This window comes from Miniopterus schreibersii, assembly GCF_964146895.1.
Source record: "Miniopterus schreibersii genome assembly, chromosome: 7".
Classification (NCBI taxonomy): domain Eukaryota; kingdom Metazoa; phylum Chordata; class Mammalia; order Chiroptera; family Miniopteridae; genus Miniopterus; species Miniopterus schreibersii.
In genome coordinates this window covers 30,827,515-30,835,555 of record NC_138108.1, presented here as the reverse complement: position 1 = coordinate 30,835,555, position 8,041 = coordinate 30,827,515, and the positions used below count along the sequence as shown (strand labels likewise).

General features: G+C 40.2%; 1 protein-coding gene across 5 annotated transcripts in view; it reads right to left on the bottom strand.

Annotated features, from left to right (window-relative positions):
* Positions 1–2,540: 2,540 nt before the first annotated feature.
* The window catches only part of HIBCH (3-hydroxyisobutyryl-CoA hydrolase), a 52,878-nt gene continuing 47,377 nt past the window's right edge, over positions 2,541–8,041 (bottom strand). For 3 of the 5 annotated variants that reach the window (XM_081142387.1, XM_081142391.1, XM_081142394.1), the window contains one exon: positions 4,184–4,412. The gene's annotated coding sequence lies outside the window, so the exon portion shown is untranslated. Of the gene's footprint in view, positions 4,413–6,556; positions 7,001–8,041 lie in introns of those variants that run through there. The other 2 variants (XM_081142397.1, XM_081142383.1) reach the window with 2 other exon arrangements.

Below are 8,041 nucleotides of genomic sequence, written 5' to 3'. Positions count from 1 at the left end.
TCCTCCTCTCTATCCCCGTAGGCACAAGTGCAGGAAAAACAGTGAAGGGCAAAGGACTCCCAGTAATTTCCAAATTGATTTCTCTTTTATTGCCATTCAAAATCAAAGCACTCCATAAGGAAGTGAGAAATGCTTCGGCTGGTGGTCAGGAGGCAGCGGCAGCTTCTTGCTCTTCGGTAGGTCCAGAAAAGTACGACCACCAAGGCTGGGCTGATTTTAGGTCAGCGTAAGAACAAGGGAAACAACAAACCTGTCACAGCAGGCTTACAGCACCTGTGCTCTGGATGCTGCCCATCATTTTACAGAGCTGGAATTTTAGATTGATTTTAAAATTTGGTGTGACAGATTCAAGCAGGCAGCCTTTTTAGGCATAAATATACTCATTCCCTGGACTTATGTCTCCCAGAATGTTCTCAAAAAGCTGTATTATTGAAGTAAAAATTACAGTGAAATACAGAGATGCTAAGGGTACAATTGGACAAGTTTTGACAAATGTATACACCCATGTAATCAACACATCAATCAAGATATAGAACATTGTCATCACCGAGGAAGTTCTTTCATGTCCCCTTTAAAACAGTCCTTACAACCTCCCACCCAGAGACCACCACTATGATGATTTCTATTCATGGGGGGGTGTCCATACTTGAAATTCAGATAAATATGATCAGTCTTTTGTATCTGGCTCATGTTTCTGAGGCTCATCCATAGTGTTGCACATCTCAACAGTTCACTCTTTGTACTGTCAAACAGATTCCACTGTGTGGATATCCTGATCATTGCCAACGGACATTTGGGCTGTTCCCAGCCTTGGCTGTTGTGAATAAAGCTTGGCATTGGTATGTCAATTTTCTGCAGACATGTTTCCATTTTCTTAAATACCTAGAAATAAGATGGCTGGTTCATAGGGCGAGTTCATGGTTAACTCTGTAAGGAACTGCCAAACAAGTTCCTTAAAGTAATTGTGCCATTTTCCACTGCTGCCAGCAACATATGCAATCCACATTCTCACCAACACGAGGCATTGTTGGACTTTTTCATTTTAGCGATCGTGGTGGGTGTATAATGGTATTACACTGTGGTTTGATTTTGAAAATACCTTTTTAATTTACATACAGTAAAACTGACTTTTGGTGAACAGTTCCGAGTTTTAATATATGTTATAGATTCATATAGCCACCTCCACAGTCAGGATACAGAACAGTTTCATCACCCAAAACAGTTCCCCCCGATCTGCCCTTTTGTAGTCATAGTCTCCTCCTACTCCTAACCCGATAACTACGTCTGCTGTCTGTCCCTGCCTATAATTTTGCCTCTTCCAGAATGTCATATAAATAGAATTATGCCCTATGTACACTTTTGAAACTAGCCTCTTTCAATCAGCATAATGCCTTTTAAGAGTCATCCATATTGGTATCAGTATCTTTGTTATTTTCAACGTTTGGCAATTCTAAAACTGCAATAAACGTGTACAAAGGTTAAGTAAACACAGATTGCACGTCTTTAGGGTAAGTACCTAGGAGGGGGATTGCTGGGTCATATGTAAGTGGATGTTCCAACTTTAAGAAACTGCTGAGCTGGCTTTCAGACTGGCTGGGCCATGTTGCATTCCCACTGGCAGTGTGTGAATGCTCTGGGTGCTCTGCATCCTCACCGGCACTCAGTATTGTTTTTACTTTGCTCATTTAATAGGTGTAGAGAGGCGTCTTACCATGGTTTCAACTTGCGTTGCTCTAATGGCTAGTGATGTTGAACATCTTTCCATATACTTACTTGCCCTTTGTAGGTGGCCTTAGGTGAAAAGTATGTACAAATTTTTTTTATTCAAAAACTGGGTAGCTTTCTTACTGTTGAGTTTTGATAGTCACTTATATATTCTAGAATGAAGTCATTTTTTTTGATAAATGATATTTGCAAATATTTTGTCCTGATATAGGGCAGGGTTTTTTTTTGTTTTTTGTTTTTGTTTTCATTTTCTTAACTGTGTTCTTCTCAGAGAAAAGTTTTCAGTTTTGATCTAATCCAGTTTATCATTTCTTTATGGTTCCTGCGTTTGGCATCATATCTAAGAACCTCTGGTGACTGTTTCCTGTCATCTTGTAAGTCTTATAGTTTTATATTTTACATTTAGATCTATCCCTTTTGAGTTAATTTTTGTATAAGGAGTAAGAAATAGTCAAATTTGTGTGGGGTTTTTTTTGGGGGGGGAGGGGATGGATGTATGTCCAATTGTTCCAATCCCTTTTGCTGAAAAGGTTATCCTTTTTGCATTGAATTATTTTTTAACATTTGTCAAAAAGTTTACCATATTTTTGTGGATTTCTATTCTGTTCCATAGATTTGTGTGTATAGCCTTCCTCAAATATAGCACTATCTTGATTACTGTAGCTTTATAATCATTCTTAAAATGGGGTAATGCAAGTCTTCCAACTTTGTTCTTTCTCAAAATTGTCTTGGCTATTCTAGTTTCTTTGATTTTCCATATACAGTTTTTTATTTTTTTACTTGGGCCTGGAGGGTTTTTTTGTTTTTGTTTTTCTGGAAAGGTTTAAGTTGCAGATTCAATTCTTTAATTGATACAGGGTTATCAAACTTTCTGTTTTGGTCATTTGGTTTGGGTTGGTAGAGTTGTTCATAGTATTCCCTTGTTAGTCCTTTAATGTACGTAGGATGTATAGTCAGGTTCCTTTTTCACACACATCTTGGTAATGTGTGTCCTCTCATTTTTCTTGTTCAGACTAGATAGAGGTTTAACTATTTTATTCGACCTTTTTAAAGAACCAGTGTTTGTTCCATTGATTTTCTCCAGTTTGTCCCTTCTTTGCTTCACTGATTTCTGCTTTTACCTATATGATTTCCTTCCTCCTTACTTTGTCTAATTTACTTTTCTTTTCCTAGCTTCTTACTGTGAAAGCTTAGATCACTGACTTAAACCTTTCTTCTTTTCTGTTCTAAGCACTTAAATCTATAAATATCCCTCTGAGGTTTCACAATGCATTTCAAATTTTTGATATTTATGGTTTATATTATATAGTTGAAAATATTTTAATTTCCTTGGGATTTCTTTGCTCCATGGATTATTTAGAAATGTAATAGTTTCCAAGTATTTGGGAATTTTCTGGGTATTTTGTTATCATTTATTTCTAATTTAATTCTGTGGTGGTTGGAAAATATACTTTTAAGATTTCAAGCCTTTGAAGTCTGTTGAGTCCATCATTAGTCTATCTTAGTGAATGTTTTATATGCACTTGACAAGAATATGTATCCTGTCGTTGTTGAGTATAGTCTTACGGTGACACTACCCACATATATTTTGTCCAGGCTTAAAGTTGTCTTTGGTGAGAGGGCAAATCTGGCACTACTTTTGTTATGGTATGATAAAACTGCTTTTGCAGAACCTAAGATCTCAGAAAAGATTCTATTCATGGCCTTTTATATATCTGAAACTCAATGAATTTTCTAAGTAATCATTTTCAGGTTAACTATGTCCATTTCCCTTAATCATGCCTCAAAACACAAAACAGATACTATGTAAGTCATTACATGTTGGCGATGTACAACCAGGACAGTTCTTGTCTTTAAGAAGTTCAGTCTAGTAAACCAGACAAACATCACACTCCCTTGTTCCATTTTTGCAGTAACCTCTGGAGCATGTAGCAGGGCATACAGAGCTAAAAGTCATTACAAGCAGAAGGCTGGACTTCCTTTCTACTCCCCATATCATCCTTATTAGGGGTAGAAGTGGGGAACAATGTATTATGGGAGAAAAGAGGTAGAATTTATAGAACCCTAAAAAATGTATAGCAGTAAGACCTGGGCAAAGGTCACTTTTTCTGGACTTTAATTACAGACTATTAAAAAATGAATTAAATGCATGCTAACATTTACCTTCTTAAGATCAGTAATTTCAGAAATAAATCAACTGAGTTTTATTTTATGAATTTTTAGGGTTATGTCTTTGACCCAAAAACTAAGATATAATCATGGACATAACTTCATTCATAGCCTTTGCCTGTGCTTTCTTATGGCTAAACCTCCCTTCAATAAGGCCGGTTTGCATTGTTCTAGTTACCCTAAGTCCTACTGTAAGAGAAATTCATTCAGAGATAATCAGTTGGGAAGCTCAGAAGACACATCACAAGTGCTGCAGTCCACTTCCCTCGGGAGAAACATCCAAACCTGTAGAGAATTTTTATGAGTTTATTTGAACCAAAGCTGATAGCAAATGCCAGAAAATGACATCTAAAATGTTCCAAAGAAAAACAGTTTGCAGGTTTTTATAAGCATTTGAAATTAAGAAATACAGGGTGGGAGAAAGCAAGGCTGGAGCTGGATCACAAGATGATAAGCTTTCTTAAGGGCACTTACGCCTTCCTGGGGCATTACTTCTGGCACTTCAAAGGTGTATTAACCTAGAGGCACAGAAACAATGGACAGGGCTTGCTTAAAAACCTTCAAATAAAGAAGTTACAGGCCTGGAGTGTGACTACCACCCTTACCTTCCCAGTTAGGAATTTATGGGTTATTACAGCACACATTTTTGTCAACATATCAAACAGGAGTAAGAATGAGATATTTAGGGTGAGAAACCTTTAACCTTATTTTAAATTAATTTGAGCTTTTTACACGGAATATCTAATCCAGAAGAAAAATAGGTTGCTTTGCCACATCTGACTTGTGTTTCTTAGAGTTGATGGCACTAGTGTAAAGGCTGGCCATCGTTCTGAGCAGGGGACAAAGCCTGACTCTAGTAACAACCCAAGATATGTAGATTTATGGGGCTTGAGGCAGAAGCAAATTTTGATTTGCTGGTTTCCCTTAACAGTATAGGTCAGAGGTTGGCAAACATAAAGGGCCAGATAGTAAATATTTTAGGCTCTGCAAGCCCCATGGTCTGTCACAACTACTCAGCTCTGCCTTCGTGTCACGGAAGTAGCCGTAGCTCAGAGGAGTTCCAGCGGCGGCAGGAGCTCCCCGCTGTGAAAAAGGAGGCGAGTCCAAATAAAGACTATCCCAAGTGGGACATGCTTGCTGGGACTTTCCAGGCAGCAACAGAGTCTGTGCTGGACTCTGCACACAAGCACAACAGCTCCCTAGAGCAGACTGAAGAATCAGAAGCCTCTCCTCACTCCCCATCCAGACACACCAACCACGAGCACAGACCCCAGGGCTCCAAGCTCTTCCTGCCTGAGGAGGTCAGTGGGAAGCAGCAGGAGTCACTGTGTTTCGTCCTGGACATCATGCATCACTGCACGGAGGGGGACTGGAAACAGAAGCCGAAACAGGCTGGGAAGGCTGGCAATGAGCCGAACAGGACGCTCACAGACCCCCCAGAGCCTCCGAGGGCCAGCCCAGACCCTGGCCCCAGGCTGAGCCAAAGTCTAAAGTGCTTGACCTCACTTCCCTGGTGGAGCAGAAGCAAGAGGGGAGAAAAGCCAGCAGCAAAAAGCAGCAGCAACTGAGCCACATCAAGGCGGGTTGTCCAGGAGCCCGCCTGTCCCAGTGAGCACACGCACAGCAGCAATCTGGTGCTGGCCGACTCCCCTCAGCCCAGGGGCAAGAGCAAGAGAAACAGGAAGGGAGACAGAGCCAGCAGCTCCGTGATGTCTTTCTCCCTGACAGTGTGGACATGGATGAGACGGAGAGGGAAGTGGGATATTTCAAAAGATTCTGCTTGGTTCTGTCAGACCTGACAGAGAGTGTCCATCAACTGGTCCAATTCTAGCTTGAAAAAAGCCACCTTTGCTGCCCACTGAATAAGGTCGGCCTGGAGAGGGATGCCCGGGAGCTCACACCTGGGACCCCAGACCAAGGACGTGCTACCTGGCCCACATTGTTAGCTCACGTGTGAAGTCTGTGAGCCTCTGATTGTAGCTCAGTGCCATCAGATTGGACAGTAGCTCCTCCCACTTATTCTGCAGCCTGGGAAGCCTGGGCATGGCCAGAAATGACCTTGTGTCATTCACGTGGCTCCCTCACTTTTGCATCTTACCTGTCCTGTTATCTGTCGCCATCACACAGTTCCCGCCCAAGCCACAACCTACTGTTAAGACTATATTGTGCTGTCTGACCCACCCTGACTTATAGTCAACTTGTATAAGACCCCTGCAGAGTGAGAAAGTTCGAAAACAAAACCCACCCAGTATTCACACAAAAGTAGTCATAGATGATACGTAAACATATGGGCATGGCTGTGTTCCAGTAGACTTCATTTATAAAACAGGCAGCTAGAATTTGGCCCAAAGACTATAGAGTTTGTTAAGTTAGCTAAAGTTTAAGTTGTGTTTTCAGTTTTATAAACTTTTCAAGATCTTATAAAAATGTTTTCCTATTTTGTAACGTGCCATTTTTATTGATTATCCTTTTTTCTGTTGATAAGATAAAGCTACAGTTACTTCACATTTCCTCCAAGTGACCAGTGCTAAAAAGGACTGTTTCCACATGCTATGTGATCCTGTCATATTTTGCATTCTAGACTTTCACAATGAAACTTCTCTTTTCTTGACAGATAAACACATATGAAGGTGGTAAAAGGGAACAGTGATTTCTGAGGTACCTGGAGAGGAAAAGCACTGGTCAGCGTCACGTGGACAAATGCTCCGTGTTTCCTAAAGATGCTGTTGAAATAGTCTTTCCTACTGCCTTGCTTCCCTCAACGTTCTTGATAACATGGGCTGCATGAAATCAAAGCAGACTTTCCCATTTCCTACCACAACTGAGGGTGACAAGCGGCAGACAAGTGCAGAAAGCTTCATGTCAGCAGAGAGATTTCCACCTAGGATGCCGTCTCCAGTTACCATCCAGGAAGTGAGGGAACCCACAGGGCCCAAAATTGTGGTCTCTGAATTTGCACACCGCCTGTCCCAAGAAATCGTGAGTGATGCCTTGCAGCAGTGGGCAGACAAGAACATCAAATACTCTGACATCCCATATATTGAGAGTGAGGGGCCTTGACGCTGCAGAATTATATCACTTTCTTGAACTGTGGATATAGTTGGTGCTAGTTTAAATACATGAAACAAAAGCAAAAAGTTGTATGAATAAATACATATGATTCCATCTGATTGTAAAAATCAGTCTATGATAATATCAAGAGTATAGGAATACCTAAAATGAAATGTTTTTTAAGCAATTCTTTGGTAATAGTAATTTTATCCACGTGGTCTTGGATTTTACTTAAAGGGCTAAACATAGGTCCTGTGGTACCATAGTATTCAGCTGTGTGTCACACCACTTTCTCCTTAGACAGTACAGCATCACCAAAGACAAAAATTTAAAACTGCCCCCAAGTCTCCAACTGGTTTAAAGACAATTCTTTAAAATAATTATTTGTTAATTTACACCAAAACCCCCAAGATAATGAAAAGGATTTTTCTTGAAATTTCTTGGCAATAAATGGCACTCAAGCCATAGTGATTAGCAAGGGGTTTTGTTAATCAAAACCATTTGTGTCAAGGATCCTTATTTCTTAACACAAATGATCAAGCATTAGAAAGCAAACCATCCAGAAGAGATCCACCTTGAGCCTTGTCCTTAAGAAGATAGTTTTGTTTGTCCTGGCCATGTGGCTCAGTTGGTTGGAGTGTTGTCCCATACACCAAAACACTGCAGGTTCAATTCCTGGTCAGGGCATGTATGGGAGGCAATTGACGTTTTTCTCTATATATCCTTTCCCCTCTCTCAAATCAATAAAACATATCCTCAAGTGAGGATTAAAAAAAAAAAGATATTATGCTTTTCATCTACGAAAATAAGTATCACCTTGAACCTCAGGACCTTAAGTACAGCTGTTATTGGATGACTCAGACTTTTCATATAAGGCATTTCACAAGATACAGTTGATAGAAGTCATGGCTTTAATGTTTAATGCACTGAATTAAACCCAGTGGTATATAACTATACAAGAAAACAAGTTTGGGTACCTTTATAAACAACAATCCAGTAATTTTAAAACAGATGCCCTAGTTGGAAAGGTAGAAAGCATGATCTGGTCTCAGTGCTGAACGTGTACTAAGCTGTCTCACAGACATGCAGGGTATTT